Source organism: Haliotis rufescens, unplaced genomic scaffold (genome assembly GCF_023055435.1).
Source record: "Haliotis rufescens isolate VD_foot unplaced genomic scaffold, xgHalRufe1.0.p SCAF_9, whole genome shotgun sequence".
Lineage (NCBI taxonomy): Eukaryota > Metazoa > Mollusca > Gastropoda > Lepetellida > Haliotidae > Haliotis > Haliotis rufescens.
In genome coordinates this window covers 4570148-4588282 of record NW_025964383.1, presented here as the reverse complement: position 1 = coordinate 4588282, position 18135 = coordinate 4570148, and the positions used below count along the sequence as shown (strand labels likewise).

At 37.9% G+C, this 18135-nt stretch overlaps 1 protein-coding gene across 1 annotated transcript in view; it reads left to right on the top strand.

Annotated features, from left to right (window-relative positions):
- LOC124151459 (retinal guanylyl cyclase 2-like) overlaps positions 1–18135 on the top strand; it is a 596567-nt gene that overhangs the window by 368077 nt on the left and 210355 nt on the right. The window lies entirely within an intron of this gene.

The window sequence follows — 18135 nt, the reverse complement described above, 5'->3', positions numbered from 1 at the left end:
ACGTTGTTATGTTCAATGCTACAGCAAATGAATGAAAACGAAATTCAAATATCATAATTACAACCTACCAAAGTTAATGTATAAATTTAGGCAGCTACCTTGTTTGAGGAATGTATCCGTGAATATCCACATAAAAGAACAACATCCCATACATCTGCAACTGTACAAAGAAACTTATTCGATGTCACGTGTCTCTGTAACAATCAAATATTTTAAAATATGTATAGTGTTTCGAATATTATGAACGGAGTTCATTTCTCAACTGATCACTTAGTTTGTTTCAGTTCTTTTTAGTGTCAAGTCTCAAAGGTCAGCTGAGATAACACACGTGACAATTATTTTCATAATGGCTTTAGTAACTCTACACACTTACTTTTGACATATCCACTGTGCAAGATAACAATGATTATTCAATCAACGTATATTAATCTCTTGCTGGGCTGCCACATGCATATTACATAACATACCTCACTTCAAACCTGGATTTAGATTGAATAATTACCCCAGACACAAGAAATGTCAAATGGGAACCTTTGTGAAGTAATCTGAGTGGTGCTACCACTATTTATACCTGTAATAAATTAATTAATTGAGCATCAAGTGAATGACAACAAATACACAAGTGTATAGGGCCGGTTATACCAGAAAACTTGGATGACAACAAGGGAGCTGTAATTGTATTATCCACGCAATCCAAAATCCGAAAAATCAGGGATACTTTTTTTATTTATTAAACCATAACCATCAGGGGTATTTCAGTATCAGAGATACTTTTTTTTATTATTATTATTATACTATAACCATCAGGGGTATTTCCAAATAACGACATCCAATGAGCTTCCTCCGTTCTTTTTGTCTGTTAAAAAATGCTTAGTCTGAAGACGTGCGCCCTTTGTCGAAATCTTCATAGATCAGGGGTAACCAATCAGTGTTAAAAAATGTGTGAAACAAATATTGCCTCCAAGTTTATTTAGCTGTCATTGCAGACGGAAGCCCAGTCTCCCCAGTCACACTAAGTTGTGTTAGCAAGCAAATCGACTCCCGGAAGCAAGTGAGCCCTAGCAGGCAGTGTCAGACAGTTGAGAAGAAGCCAGAGATTAGTGCCCCTTTAAGATGTATAATATATATTGAAATTAGATGTGCAAAAAAGACTCATGGGCATTTGCATTAAAAAAATTACACCAGGAAGTAAGACCAACTTTGTACACTATTAACATATAAATGTACAAATAAGCAAAGGTAGCTAGGTTAATGGTGTGTGACTAGGGAAATTGACATTTATAACGACAACAGTCTCCATAGCACAGGTTGTAGCATGATAGACACCAAATCAAGAATTTGCAGGTTCGTAGCCAGCCAAGGTTTAATAAGTGTTGTATTCATAAATCAAGAGATAGTTATCATTGTTAATAATTCTAAGAATACTACATCTATTACATCATAGCCATAAATCCTGTATTTTGGCTGCAGACACACTATAACTAAATCTTCAGATTTTCAACAGAAGACCTCTTCACTGTCAGCTACACACAGCTAGTTGTTCCCCTAATAGCACATGAAGCTCTTCAGCTCTTCCGTGCAAAATGGCAGGAAAAATGTCACTTCTTTCCAAAACATCTCACAACTGGAGGCAGATGAATTGGGAGGTGGTTGGGAGTACTTACTGATGTAATAGAGGTAGTATTCTTAGAATTATTAACAATGATAACTATTGTTTGATAATTCTTGCGAATACTTTACCTCTATTACATCATAGCCAGCATATACCAGAGGGATAAGGCGGGATCTGCCTCTAGTAACTCCCTGTGTAGTTGACAGAAATCTAATACTGTCATATTAGTTCTTGTATATTACTGGATTCAAACCCTTCCAAGAGGTATTTACTCTAGAATCTCTCTTAGAGGACTTGAAATCGGGTATAATGAATATATTAGTCAATATGCGATACCTTCACTTGAAGTACCTTATTATTTGCTGATAATCATGAAATGATGTCTTAAATTCTATTCTAACTCATCATTCGTCTCAGATTATGAGAGTGACGTCACTTCTGGTTTATCAACTTCCTTACATACATGCAGAGAAAGTACACTGCATGAACACTTCAGAAATGCTGTCGTGCATTACTTCCCCATGTATATCGGATGTATGTCAATCTAACCTGGAGCTATATTAAGCCTGTTCCTCTTGTTATATTTAGAGAGGTGTAGGTGCTAGGTCCATAACAGTACAAAGCTTCACATGGATATGTTCTTAAAAACTGTATTTTTTCCGCAAGGTTGCATCACCTATTCTATATTAATCAATAAGAAATTCATTGACAAATGTTTATATTTCCTGATGTGTGTAACTCATTTGTATAAGTTATCAATAGTCTTCGGAATGGGGAGTAGTGTATCAGAACGCAATTCCCAGTGGTGCCTGAATACAATTTTTTTTCTAGATTCACCCCGATTTTGGTCCTCATTCCATCTGATTCATACACACTAAGGACTTGAGTTCGTCCGTAAATGCCTGAAATGCTGAGTGTTAACAGCAGCCATCAAGTCTCTGTTTAGTATTTAGCATTCATGATTAAATATATGAAAATACATTTCGGCTTGATGTGCTGAGGAAGCTTATGATTCTGTTATTGGGGTCTTAGACTGAAAACGGAATAACTTTCCTCAACACGAAGTAGAAACCAGATGATACACGGATCATACATACATGAAAGGAAGAGAATTTATGGATGGTAACTTTATTATGAGGAACACAATGTTTCGAAGTAATATTTACTCCTTCATCAGGTGTAGGAGTAAGTATACACTCCGAAACATTGTGTTCCCCAAAATAATGATGTCTTCCTCATGTGTTGCACTTGTAAATGATTTTCAAAGACATATGATACACAGACGGTTTTAAAATGATAGGTCAAATACAGTGTTGTTCATCTGTTCCACATAAAGGTAAGTTGTAAGATGAGTTTCTGCTCGTTAATCAGACAAACTACTGCTACACTTGGTTTGTGCAAAAGTTGATGCACATATATACACATGTCGAGTGTCTCAGATAGCGGGGTCTGCTTACTTGCTTACTTACTTAAATTGGGACTTAAACGTGCGCTTTCCGACACATGCATATTTCGCGCACGAGCCAATCGACCCATTTAGTGTTTGGTCGAAAAGCGTATGTCCGAGAAGGTGGGGCAACCTAGGGGGGGCTTTTGGGTTGCCTGCTTAATTTGGAAAACAAATTTTGAATTTTGAAATATGCCTTGCAAAAGGTGGAGGGGGTACTAAATGGAGTTTGTGTGTTTTTGTAGGTTTAGTATTCTAAGGTTTATTGGCAGCTTGTTTGTTGTACTTTGTTAGATGCGGCCGAGTCGGCCTGTTTTGATTAGATATATGCCTTGTGCTTTAAAGGTTAGTAAGTCATTGAGGGGGTTTAGTACCATTGTTAGTGTCATTTGATTGTTGCAGTTTAGTGTGGATTGGAGTGTTGTTCTATGTTGCTGGTACTGTGTGTAATATAGTCTTACGTGTTCAGGAGTTTCTTTTAAGTTGCAGTGGGGGCATTTCCTGGATTGGTGTTTTTTTAAATTTGGTGTAGGTGGGGGTTTATCTTAGTGTGGCCTGTTTGTAGTTTAGTTATTACTCTGTCAATGTTTTTGGGTTTATGATGGATTTTTGTTTTTTTGAGTGGCTTTTGTAGCAGGTGTTTTAGTTTGCAGTCAGATTTCTGACAGTTATTTTTCTGCTTTTGGAAGATTTTCTCATTTGTTATACTTTTAATTACGTTTTTTTTATATTGGTAAGTTGATGCTTACTTCTTCTAATTTTAGTGCTGATTTGTCTGCTTTGTCTGTGTCTTCGTTGCCAAACACTCCAACTTGGGCAGGGATCCAAACTATTTCTATGTCTTTACCTAGTTTACATGGATTGTTGGCGCTTTTAATTATCAGTTGTATTAGTTTTGGGCGCTTTTTGTGTTTTTATTTTTTATGGCCTGGAGCCCACTTAATGAATCTGAAAGGATTAGGGGTTTTTGGTGGCGGGGTCTGCAGGTTTTAGAGCTAGATATAGTTTTGATTTGATGAATTCTTTATTCTCTAGACATTTGAGAGCGAACCAGACTGCAGCATTATTCACAATGAATATACTCAGAATATTTACTCCAATAAAAAGCACCCCACAGTTTATTATGTAACTTATAGCGAGACAACTGGGATAGTTAATTACATTGTCTACTCACAATGCTATGCAGGTGCACGAAATAACAGGAAGAGTCATGCGTTATAATACATAATAAACATGGAGGATGAAATCCACCTTCCAGCAAATTGTATTCATAATGCCTATCAAAGAGATGCTTGTATATTGGAGTAGAGTAGATTCAGCTGTGCAGACAATTGAATAGTAGCGTTAACCAATGGCATTTAAGACGTTTTTACATTTAGGAACATATGTAATACTCATGGTCATTAGGACGGAAGCGCAACAGATATGAACGATATCCATAGGTTTGTTTGAGGATCAAGGATTACTATCTATTTGCAACACAAGATCATATTTCTTAGTCAGCAACATCTCACATATCCTGTGGTATCGTGTTTGCTTAGAATATAGAACAATGACTTCAAACACATTACACTATGCAGTCATTTTGTCGTCTTGTTCTTAACATTCATTCACTGAAATAGGATTGATAGGCAGTATTTAATTAACTTGTTACATTGGATTCAAACCAGAGAACATGTTATGTATCTATATCGGTTGTTTATAAATATTCACTAAAGGAGGGAGGGCTATAATTGAAACATTCTCATGTCGTTGTGTTTAGTTATGCGTGTGCGCCTGCACTAATGAAGTAAGTGAATGTTAAGAAGACGAGATAACATGTACCTCTGTATCATCCATCACACAAAACAATGTAGGTATGGTTTGACACTGTTTTATAACGTTTTGTAAAACGGATAGGACAAAACAAGCCAGTGCTTGCTTCTGCTGCTGCCTCTCTGAAGATCTGAATAAAAAGGTTATCATACTCATTGCCACATATTACGTTCTAAAATAGGCACATTTACATCGCGGGATTGTGGGCTCATTTTTTATGTACCACACCATATATTTAAGGAGTGTAGGATATTTCCCCCACATTGACAATTCCCTACTCGGACAATAGCCCGTACTGACATTTCCTCACATTAAATATATTAATAATTAATATTACAGTTGCATTTACAGTTTGACAAACTATTATAATATAAACATGAAAAGTCATCATCACATGTCAAGTTCTCTACATGTCACCAGCTGGAAGTGACATGGGAAATAGATTTTACTCGTTGTTTAGCTGTCCTTCCTTTAAAGATACATTTGACAAAGAATGCACGAACTGGTTGAGTGACCTCCTGCCATCATGTTTAAAGGATTACCCACAGAGAAAAAAAGGATTAGAAATCTACATGCTATTACGTATTCACTACTAACATCTTCTAATATTAAACTTGGTATCCCCTAATGAGGTGATTATGTATACTTTGTCACACCCGATAATTGTTAAGATCACAAATCCTATCTACAGCCAGGCAGTCTATACATGTTTCCAATATCCTGTTATAATTAGTGGTGAATGCTAAAAAACACATTCTGAAAGATATCCTGAGATGCCTCCAAATGTCCACTTCATAATTCTTACAAAAAGTGATATTCTAAAGTAATAACATTTGAAGGCTTATCCACAAATACCATCGCATCAAGTGTTACGGAGTGGTGGCCAGCAATCGTATATGCAAAAATAGAAAAAATCAAACTGCTGAGGATAAAATGCACTTTAAAGCGAGCTGCAATCTTCTTTCAGATATTAGATATTTGTTAAGAAGATCTGTAACTGAAGTTTATTGTACTCTCACCTACTGACCAGTTGAACGTCTTAATGCGTTCTGATGCCATTGTAAAATCCCTGCCTGTCTGTCTTTGATGTTTAGACGGAGAAAATCTATTGTTTAAAAACAATCTCTGATAAAAATATGTACATACTATGACATTTTTACCATATTTTAAACGTGTAATTGAATGCACGCAATAAGAACGGATACATGGTTTAAACATATTTTTATTTAATCTGAAATTTGGGATCGGTAAACAAGACAGCGCTTATTTGAATACCTCACCCTACATAGAAATCAGGGCCTAGATTTTCGAAACGATCTTAGCTAAGATAAATCTTAACAACTTACGTTCAAAGATAAGATATCTTAAGGTTAAGATAAGATAGATTTTCGAAACTATCGTTAACCTGTCGCAGATCGTTCAGAGCTACGATACCTATCGTAACTCTGACAGAGAACTTATTTGTGTTAGAGATCGAAAAAGTGGGTGTTTCCCAATGACATCACGGGGATTTCCCAGCTGCTGACAATAACAACAACATAGATAACTGACACGGAATTCATGATCACATTGTCAGGTCACATTGTTTAACACGCACATATTTGAGTGAAATTCTGTACAATCCTACATATGTCCTACATGTAGACGTGTTGTTCTTATGATAAAAGATGCCATGACTAACCGAACACAAAAAGCATTCGTGTGCCATGCAATAGCATTTTTCAAAGCCCAAAAATGTTATAATCAATAAGTATAGTGTTACCACACTTTAGCTATTAGAAAAGAAATAATGTGCCAAAAGATACTTCACTATTTTCCCTTCAAATGGTCCTTTCGTGACCGCGCAGAACTTTATGATATAAACACATCGCGTACAAAGTCAGGGACGAAAGTAAGGGACGTTATTCTAAATGACAACGACGAGACCTTTGATCGAACAGCATATGCGTTCAGCATTTATCATGCGTGTTCAAGTCTGATGTTTAGTGATGTATACTGTATATGTTTGTGTTTATGTCGAAAGTCAAGTTTATATTAGTGTAAACACCAACATTATACGTGGAAACACTCAAAACAAAAATTGTTCAGGAAGCAGCGCACCCACAAGCAAGATTTTATGACAATCTAAGCTTGTTAAGTTTGTTTTGTTATTTATGTATCCAATATATTTCACGAATTAACCAAGGACTTAAATACAATATCAAGCTATAAGTATTCAGATGATGAAATTATTTTTTATCTATCTAGATCCATAATTCTTTCAAAATTTAAAAGTGACACTAATTTTCGTTCGCAAAGAGAGATAATTTCGGAATTGCCAAGTTATGTTGTCTCATGGAACATGCCACAAGTTAATGTAAACATACATATAATGTAGTCATTTTCTATCCTTTTAAATTAAGTAGAGTTAATAAACTGATTTGTCTGATTTCATTTAAATCTGACTAAGGAGCGAAATACTTTGTAATGTGTCAAATCTATTCCAGAACGTAGTTCAATGATGTTTGGCTTGTCTGACAGCATTGCTGAGGATCATTTACTAGTATTTGTCCGTTGACCCTAAACGTTACAATGATTTTATTGTTTGAATGGTCTCAAGTATATATTTATATTTTTTAAACATAAAACGGGAAGATGTAGACTTAAATATTAAAAACATCAAAATATTTTAAAACCGGTTTATTGAATGCAAAGATTATTGTGTTGAAAATGTGTATTTTATGTTGATCAGTAAATTTCATTCAATAAACTTTGTTTCTACGAACATATATTTGAAAGTGAATTTTGGACAATGTGCAGTCTATGCTACATTTTGACGAGAACCAGAACGAGCATGGGAACTCATTTTTTATTTGATTTGTCGATACAAAAATCTGTGCTTAACTTTTGCTGTCAAAATTTCAGTAAATTGTTATATTTATTAGGGAATACATCTATATGCCGTTAATCACCTGTTTTTAAAGAATGCAATTGTTCAACAGACAGTTTTTTATCACTTTTTATCAAATATTTGTCTTTCAAGAGGATATAGATAACGTAGGTATTGAATTTAAACGAAACAAATTACAATTACTTTTGCAAGAAAAATATTAGATATTGTATACAAATATTTGATCACATGTATTTCCTTGTTAAGTCGATAAATACTACACTGTATAGTTAAAATTCAGTTATTAAAACCACCCGTCCCACACGATTTTAGATGTAAAAACTTATGCGAAACCTTTATGGTTGTTTTTACACATATAGATTGATATAATTTTATAAAATGCGAAAATAAAGACTAAAGCATTGACACAAATGCGACTCAGAAAATATAACAGCGGAACTCTGCGCTTTATGAAAACTGTACCATTGAGCAAGGTGTCCCGGGCGAATACAAAGGGAAACCATTCTCAACTAGAGTTTGAATTAAGATTAGCTCCCCCTAAACTATCAATAAGGTCACGGTCATTACTGTAGCCTGTCGACACCTTCCATTTTTATCCTTCCCAAATTATCGAAAAGGTATGTTGTTTCACACTTCTTCAGCATGGACTCGGATAGAAAAATAATGTAAGCTATCGACTCCACAGTTATGTGTATCGCTGTCGCGATTAAGAACATTTTTGACGTGAAATCCTTGATGCGTTCTTCGTGTTTTCGAAGTGTCAATTTGAATCACTCAGTTTTACAAAATGAAATGTCAATGTTTGAACGTAAAGCGGACTAATTGTTTGGCAAAATATCTATGGAAAAGTATGCCGCCATCTTGAATGAAGATAAAATAAACTTACGACAGGTATAGGGCTATCTTAGATTTACGACAAACTTAAGATATCTTAGAGGCGATTGCGCTACGATAGTTTCGAAAATATGCTACGATAGCCTACGATTTCCTTACGACAAATTTGCGATAATTTTAGGGCTACGATCGTTTCGAAAATCTAGGCCCAGGTATAGTTGACATGTATACATGCATACTATTTACAGAAAAATACCTTGCAATTGGTGGTCAGTTATCAAGCATGACCAGCAGTGTCCGGTTTGGGTAGTCAGAATGATGGGGTTATACGTAACATTAACATAATGTATACAAAATACATACATGTTATATCAGTGTTCGAAATACCTGCCTGCCCGACCGTCCGAGACGGGTTGATTTCAACTCGGGCTGCCAGATTTTCAAATCCCCCTGCCCGACGGTCAGGTTATATTTCATATGTGAAAATATTCTAAATATTTCCCAATGATAAGCATTAATTCACATGTAAAGATGAATGATAAAATGTAACCAAAAAGAAACCCTGTTAGCTTATCCTGAGAAACATATGATTATAGTGGGCAGGCAGGTTTTGGTCAGGGCTGGCAAGTATTTCAGCTAGCCAGTCCTGTGGTCTGGCTGAAATTTTTGGGAGTTTCATACCCTGGTCATTTGCGAGGGTTTGGTGTATGATTTAAGTTTAAATCTACCAGAATTTATGATGAAAGTATGGACAGACAGGAGAATTTCTTGATTTGCTTCAGATAATAGGGCTTCACATCCGTAAAGAACTGTATTAATATCACATTCTTTTATGTAATATGATAAATTGCAACAAACAAAGAAGTACTGTAGTGGGTCTTCAGGATACATGAAGGCGGATATAGTCATAGTGGGATGTATGGTGAGAGGGGTGTGTATGTATGTAAGCATGAGTATGAGGGATACATGAGGGCGGATATAGTTATAGTGGGATGTATGGTGAGAGGGGTGTGTATGTATGTAAGCATGAGTTCGAGGGATACATGAGGGCAGATATAGTCATAGTGGGATGTATGGTGAGAGGGGTGTGCTTGTATGTAAGCATGAGTACGAGGGATACATGAGGACAGATATAGTTACAGTGTGATGTATGGTGAGAGGGGTGTGTATGTATGTAAGCATGAGTATGAGGGATACATGAGGGCGGATATAGTCATAGTGGGATGTATGGTGAGAGGGATGTGTATGTATGTAAGCATGAGTATGAGGGATACATGAGGGCGGATATAGTCATAGTGGGATGTATGGTGAGATGGGTGTGTATGTATGTAAGCATGAGTATGAGGGATACATGAGGGCGGATATAGTTAGAGTGGGATGTATGTTGAGAGGGATGTGTATGTATGTAAGCATGAGTATGAGGGATACATGAGGGCGGATATAGTTATAGTGGGATGTATGGTGAGAGGGATGTGTATGTATGTAAGCATGAGTACGAGGGATACATGAGGGCGGATATAGTCATAGTGGGATGTATGGTGAGATGGGTGTGTATGTATGTAAGCATGAGTATGAGGGATACATGAGGGCGGATATAGTCATAGTGGGATGTATGGTGAGAGGGATGTGTATGTATGTAAGCATGAGTATGAGGGATACATGAGGGCGGATATAGTCATAGTGGGATGTATGGTGAGAGGGATGTGTATGTATGTAAGCATGAGTATGAGGGATACATGAGGGCGGATATAGTTAGAGTGGGATGTATGGTGAGAGGGATGTGTATGTATGTAAGTATGAGTATGAGGGATACATGAGGGCGGATATAGTTACAGTGGGATGTATGGTGAGAGGGGTGTGTATGTATGTAAGCATGAGTACGAGGAATACATGAGGGCGGATATAGTCATAGTGGGATGTATGGTGAGAGGGATGTGTATGTATGTAAGCATGAGTATGAGGGATACATGAGGGCGGATATAGTCATAGTGGGATGTATGGTGAGATGGGTGTGTATGTATGTAAGCATGAGTATGAGGGATACATGAGGGCGGATATAGTTAGAGTGGGATGTATGTTGAGAGGGATGTGTATGTATGTAAGCATGAGTATGAGGGATACATGAGGGCGGATATAGTCATAGTGGGATGTATGGTGAGATGGGTGTGTATGTATGTAAGCATGAGTACGAGGAATACATGAGGGCGGATATAGTCATAGTGGGATGTATGGTGAGATGGGTGTGTATGTATGTAAGCATGAGTATGAGGGCGGATATAGTCATAGTGGGATGTATGGTGAGAGGGATGTGTATGTATGTAAGCATGAGTATGAGGGATACATGAGGGCGGATATAGTCATAGTGGGATGTATGGTGAGAGGGATGTGTATGTATGTAAGCATGAGTATGAGGGATACATGAGGGCGGATATAGTTAGAGTGGGATGTATGGTGAGAGGGATGTGTATGTATGTAAGCATGAGTATGAGGGATACATGAGGGCGGATATAGTTAGAGTGGGATGTATGGTGAGAGGGGTGTGTGTATGTAAGCATGAGTTCGAGGGATACATGAGGGTGGATATAGTTATAGTGGGATGGTTGTAAGGGTATGGTGAGAGGGGTGTGTGTATGTAAGCATGAGTTCGAGGGATACATGAGGGCGGATATAGTTATAGTGGGATGGTTGTAAGGGTATGATGAGAGGGGGGTGTATGTATGAAAGCATACACATGAATACATAAGGGCTGACGTAGATATAGTGTGATGAATGTAGGGGAAATGCGGGAGGAGTTGGGGTTGCGTGATTGGATGTGCTTGTATTGATGTTGTTGGGTTTTTTCATGGTGAATAATGATGTTTTGATGCTTTAGTGTATCACACGTCATAAGCGCCGGGCATTGTACATTCCCACCCGAAATACCCGCAATATACTGGCAGACTCATGGGATTAGCAATATTTACAAAATGAAATCATATTTGAATGGCCCCTGGCATGTTTATCTAATATCATAATAACTCAAACTTTAACATTCAAAACTGTCTTCGCTATGATTGCCACTGGATCGTTAAATCTGTTACCAAATGATTGAAATAATCTATGGGAAGGGAAAATATTATTATTATATTGTTTATAATTCATTGTGGCAAAGAGGATTCTGGAGTATGTTGTATAATCTAAAAGTTTAAACGAGACTTACCTGTAAGTTGAAGGTTGACTGTGGTTCTATCAGCTAATCTTAAGTAATGGAGTATACAGTCATTGAGAATATTGTGATTGTGATTGTCACTGTCTTACTCAAACCATTCGATTGACTCCGGTTTTCATTTCGTGTGACGGTGAGGCATTAAACATTCTTACACCCCTCACGTACTTTGATTCGTCTCCATGAACATATCAATACAAAGCTTACGTAATCGCTAACGATGTAGTCTCACTAACAGAACTAACAGACGGGCGCGAAGCTTTAGTGACAATACCCTAATTACTTCATGATATACATGACAATGAATGAGCGGCGACGGTCGGTTCAAATGTGTGCCTTTGTTGTCTATGCGTACGCTTATAGCACCTGGTTGTGTTGAAAAAGAACAGTTAACATTTGAGATATAATGGAGGGTTTACTACCACTATGCCCTAACGAAAAAAACCCGCTTTTCACAAATAGAGTGATTTGGTTTGTGGTAAATATTCCCTGGATAGAGAAGGTATTGGCGACATTGGTTCCATGCATCGTTTGATATTTGTAAACAATTCAATTCACTAATTTGAGCTTGAACATATGTTTAGGAAAGTAAGAGAGGTTCTGATTACTCGCGAGTGTGTTATCGGATAAGTCCAATTGTCTTGTTATATCATAACAACACCATAAGCTATAAATGTTTCGCCGACAGATGGATTCAAACTTCAATTGGTATATTTCGAAATTCAAGCTTCTATACTGACTGCACTAACACCCGCAAACAATGTTGGTGAAATATTTAATATGCTACAGTTTCATAAAAAAGGCACAAAATCCTTTCCATATTCAAAAGAAAATCTCTGCTAAAAGCATTCTGACTGTTTCACGAGCATGTGTTTATAAACCACTATCAAATATTGATGGTATCATTTATAATGACAACCAAACCTGAAGTAGTTTCAAACATTTGTTATGATAAAATGCAAATTATAAGTTTGGCGTATGGGGAATTCTCAGATATGACTAAGGGTGCCCATGATTGAGCATCAATCATGCCAAGCATCGGAAACGATTTGGCCACTTACAAATACTAACATGACAAAGCGAAGCTGGACGGCCAAATCGTTGGCACAAGACTAAGTGTGTACATGATCGAGCATCAATCATGCCCATGCATTGGGAACAAATGCTGGCTATATTTCTGAGTATCAGAGCACAGCGAGTGACTACACACAACGGTACAAAATGATGCGATAAATGAGGACACAAGTAGCATACAAGTTGGATGTGGATTATTGAACTTTAGGGGGACCAATCCAAGCAAGCTGAGGAGGATAGTAAGGCCTCAATTTGAGAGCCAGATGTGGAACAAATGAAATACAATGATACAGCTGGCTGAGAATACCCCATAAGGAAAATAATACCAAGTAATTACGTACAGGATGGTAAGGTATATACCTGAACAACAAGTGGAAGTGGACGTTAACACCAAGGCTTACACTAAAACATGACACCATTGTGACACTGCATAGGAAGATTGTTGACAAGGTCAGACAAAGCAAGAATCAACCATAAGATTGACTGGAGATAAGTGCACTACTACTGAAGCAGAATGCTGGTGGCATAGAAACTGCTACAAAAAGTATAGTGAGAGGCATTAGAAATGCATACTCAATTTTAAGATATAATTTTTTAAGAACATATGAGGTCCGTTTACATTTTACCTTGTTGACACTGTCCATTGTTGGTTATTACTGTAAACATGTCACATGGGTTGCAAACAAAAACTGTTTCTGGAAACGAAGCCAATCACCAAAACGCAACACACCATTGGGAATGCTGCTATCGATGCACATTTTGTGAAAGGCATGATGCACGTGCAAACCTCAAAGGTAGGCCCTATAAATGCACACCATGACATTTTGCCATCACTTGCCTACACAATGCCACGGTTAACGCAAGATCAGCACAATGAAGCAATGGGGATGTTAAGTGCTGGTCGTACCCAAGAACAAGTTGCTGCTCATTTCCATTGCCATCAAACGACAATATCGAGATTACATGAGCGGTTGAGAACCACAGGCAGCGTAAGGGACCGTCCTCGACCAGGTGCACCGCCTGTGACGTCACAGAGACAAGATCGTCAAATCGTTAACAGCCACCTCAGAAATCGCTTCACGTCTGCCAGGTCAACGGCAAATGCAACCATTGGTCTCTGTGGAAGACACATCAGTGACCGTACAGTGCGTCGTCGTCTTGCTGCCAGGAATTTGAGGTGTCGACGACCCAACCGTGGACAAATCTTGACTCAGGCACACAGGCTAGCGATGGGCAGCTGGTGGAGGTAATCTCGGTGGTAGAGATTGGAGACAAGTTTTTTTTTCTGATGAAACACGTTTCACAGTCAGCTACCCTGATGGACGTTTACGTGTATACCGACGCCAACATGAACGATTTACACAACCATGTGTTACTGAACGTGATCGGTTTGGAGGTGGAGGTGTTATGGTTTGGGGAGCAATCAATGCAAATTTACGCTCGGATCTTGTTGTTATTCAGGGGAACCTTAATGCCAGACGTTACATCGACAACGTTCTACAGACTGTTCTGCTGCCATTACTGACTCTTTCAACATGACAATGTAAGGCCTCACACTGCCAGGATAACAAATGCCTTCTTGCAACAGAACAAATTAATGTGTTGGACTGGCCTTCAAGGTCCCCAGATTTGAACCCGATAGAACATTTGTGGGATGAACTTGGCCGCCGTTTCTGACGTCAACAAAATCCTCCACAGGCGGTTCCACAACTGACTCAAGCTCTTCTGCATCATTGGAGACGTATTCCTCAGGCTGCAATTCGTCGACTGTGTGCACAAGGAGGACACACTGGTTATTGACACCACTCGACTTTGACTTCATTTTCATAGACATTAATTCTTTGTCACACAGTAACTGTTCATGAAATTCATCAGTGTAATCTTTAATTAGTCATTTGTATTGATTGTCATTTGTATATTTCATTTCAGTAAAAAATTATTGACACTTAACTTTGAGTATGCGTTATTTGTGCCTCTCAGTATATATACACTATGTACTAGCCAGGGATAATCAGGCTACTGAGCATGCTAGGTATGAGCAATATTGCGCATGTCCATTGAATTTCTTATAGTCGTATCCTGCTGCCGCCAGAGTCTGATGTAGTTTATGAATGAAATAGTCACCGTTGAGAGGTATACCCAAGTCGGTGAGAAACAGTGGGTCCGAGGCAAGTGCCTGAGACTGATTGCGCAAGTTAACAATAGTCTTTCATTGCCTGGACGTGGCAAGTTGGTCCAGCCACTGTATGTACAGTAATTGTCACACCTTTCGGTAGCTGATCAGTCTTCGACTGCTTGACAGATCAAAGCAGGTGTAATTCTTGTCGAAGGTATTTCGACTGTATCGTGAGCATGTGTTTATAAACCACTATCAAATAGTGATGGTATCGGGTGTTCGTGAAATGTTAATTCCATGTAAGTGGAAAATAATACAACACAATCGTCTTGCCACCTACCATCCAGGATAATATTTGCCCCGGGCCCCTTTCAAGGATGTTCTTTTAAACACTTACATGTGTTTCTAAAGAAAGAAGTCTGTCTCGCTTTAATAATATATTGCATATATTTAAGGCAAAGCCTGTATGTTATATACCTACATTAAACTGACACTTTTGCTACGTACATGTGTCACAAAATGAACCCCGTTAGACCACTTCAGAAATTGAATTATGAAATTGTGAAATGTCCGCGTCCAACGGGTAGATGCGTATGTGAACCAACTATTTAATGATCTGTTTTAGAACATTGAAATGTTTCTAACACTGACTACAGGTATAATAAGTGAATAGTTAGAAGGGGCACTACTTATCAGAACGAATCACTGAAATCAGTGAGTGAGTGAGTTGGGTTTAACGCGCTAATCTCTGGCTTCTTCTCGGCAGTCTGACACTAGCCGCTTGGGCTCACTAGCTGCCGTGAATCGATTTGCTCGCTAACGCAACTGAGCGTGACAAGAGACTGGGCTACCATCTGCAAGGACAGCTAAATAAACTTTGAGGCAATATTTGTTTTACGCATTTTTCAACACTGATTGGTTACCCATGATCTTTGAAGATTTGGACAAAGGGCGCATGTTAATAAATTTCTTCAGCCTAAACAAACAGACAAAAAGAATGACAGAAGCTCATCGGATGTCGTTATTTGGAAATACCCCTGATGGTTATAGTTTATAATAAGAACATTATCCCTGCAGTGAAAGCATTTTCGGATTTCGGATTGCGTGGGTAAACTACTCCCTTGTTGTCATCCATGTTTTCTGGTATAACCCTACACTTGTGTATTTGTCATCATTCACTTGATGCTCAGTTAATTTATTACAGGTATAATTACTGGAGGCACCACTCAGATTAACTGATAAAGGTTCCCATTTGGCATTTTGTGTGTCTGGGGTATTTATTCAATTCAAATCAAGATTTAATCCGAATCCCGGTTTGAAGTGAGGTGAAATGTATGTTATGTAATATGCACGTGGCAGCCCAGCAAGAGGAGTGATCAGTTGATTTACATTTTTGTAAATCAACTGATTATCCCTCTCCATCAAAGGATAAACAGAAATTACGTTGATTGAATAATCACTGTTATTTTGCACAGTGGTTTTGTCAAAAGTAAGCATTTACATGTGTATGTTTACTAAAGCAGACGGAATACCCCAATATCTGGGCGTGAAGTGCCGAGGTACTAACAACATACTTTGTTCAAATCCGAAATAACATTGATTGATTGCTCATTGTTATCTAACTCAATGGATTTTTTAAAGAACCATGGACATTATGAAAACAGTTGTCACTTGGGCTTTCTCAGCTGACTTTTGAGACTTGACACCTGTGTGAAACACCTGAAACAATCAAAGTGATCAGTTGAGAAACGAACATGGGTTATAACATCCCGAAACGATATACATATTTTAAAATATTTGATTGTTACAGAGACACGTGACATCAAATGTCTTTCTTTGTACAGCTGCAGACATGTGGGATATTGTTCCTTTATGCGAATATTCACAGTTAAATTCCTCGAAACAAGGCAGCTGCCAAAAATTATACATATAACTTTGGTAGGTTGTAATTATGATATTTGCATTTTGTTTTCATTCATTTGCTGTAGCATTGAACAGAATCACTCTTGTTCCTCCTCGTCTTGGTGAAATATTTTCTTTGAGTTACAAGTCAAAATAGTGTAAACGAAAATCACACAATTACCAAGCAAGTGACTTATCAAAACACCGTCACCATTAATGATGCTACCCACAAAGTTACCTACATTTCCTAATTATTTCCAAAACTGTATTTCATTTTGTTGATTAACATGACCATACGCCCTTATACTGTCAATAAAACTGACAAATCCACTTACGAATGGCGCAGCACAGGTCGCGAACCAGTCTAGATCTCTGCTATGTCATCCGGGTACTCACAGGGAAAAACAAAGGCAACAAACAGTCCCGGGATTTGCTTTAGGTCATTGCCCCTTAAACGGTACAATGTGGGAGGAAAGCCCAAAGTGATGCAGGTCTCAGACGTTTACCATTTCAGTGAAACCCACGAGCATGGGTATGGTGCTGACAAACCTAGAAACTTAATTTGGGCGAACCAGGATTCGAACCCACAATCATAGGTTTCTGGCGTGCCCAAGGGACTCAACTATGCACAGCGAATGGCAGCGCCTTAGACGACTGGACCACCCGTGCACCCCACTGAAATCAAAATCGGGGCACCATGTTATAAATCCCGAAGACGCTCAAATAGCAGTTCATGGAAGATTTACATAAATTTCTCAATCAAATCTAGTTATAATCAGCCTGATAAATCTATGTTAAGTTTATTTCAGAAGCTGTAAAGTTGTGTTATTTCAATGTGGTAACTGTCCATGTATGTCTTTGACTTGCAAGTACCTGACTTGCATTTGCATGTGTTTGTGGTGGATACGCGCTAACCTGATTCATGAGTATGATTCATTAACACATGCTTATGATATAGTCGGAATGGAATGGAAAATAGGTAAATTATGGAAATGGTTTTGTTTGTTTTATTTCCAATAAAAAGTGTATTCTTTTACAATGTTAATAATCATTCACACATCAAGAACCAGTCACTGTGTAATACACATACCTAACGACGTAATATTTGTGAAGGACTTCGTTTATCATAGGAAATCTTTCATAACCAAACGATTTTGTCCAGATTATTTCACATTATATTCAGAATGAAACTTAACACGAAACATTATGGGATACTAGACATGCACAAAACATTAGTTTG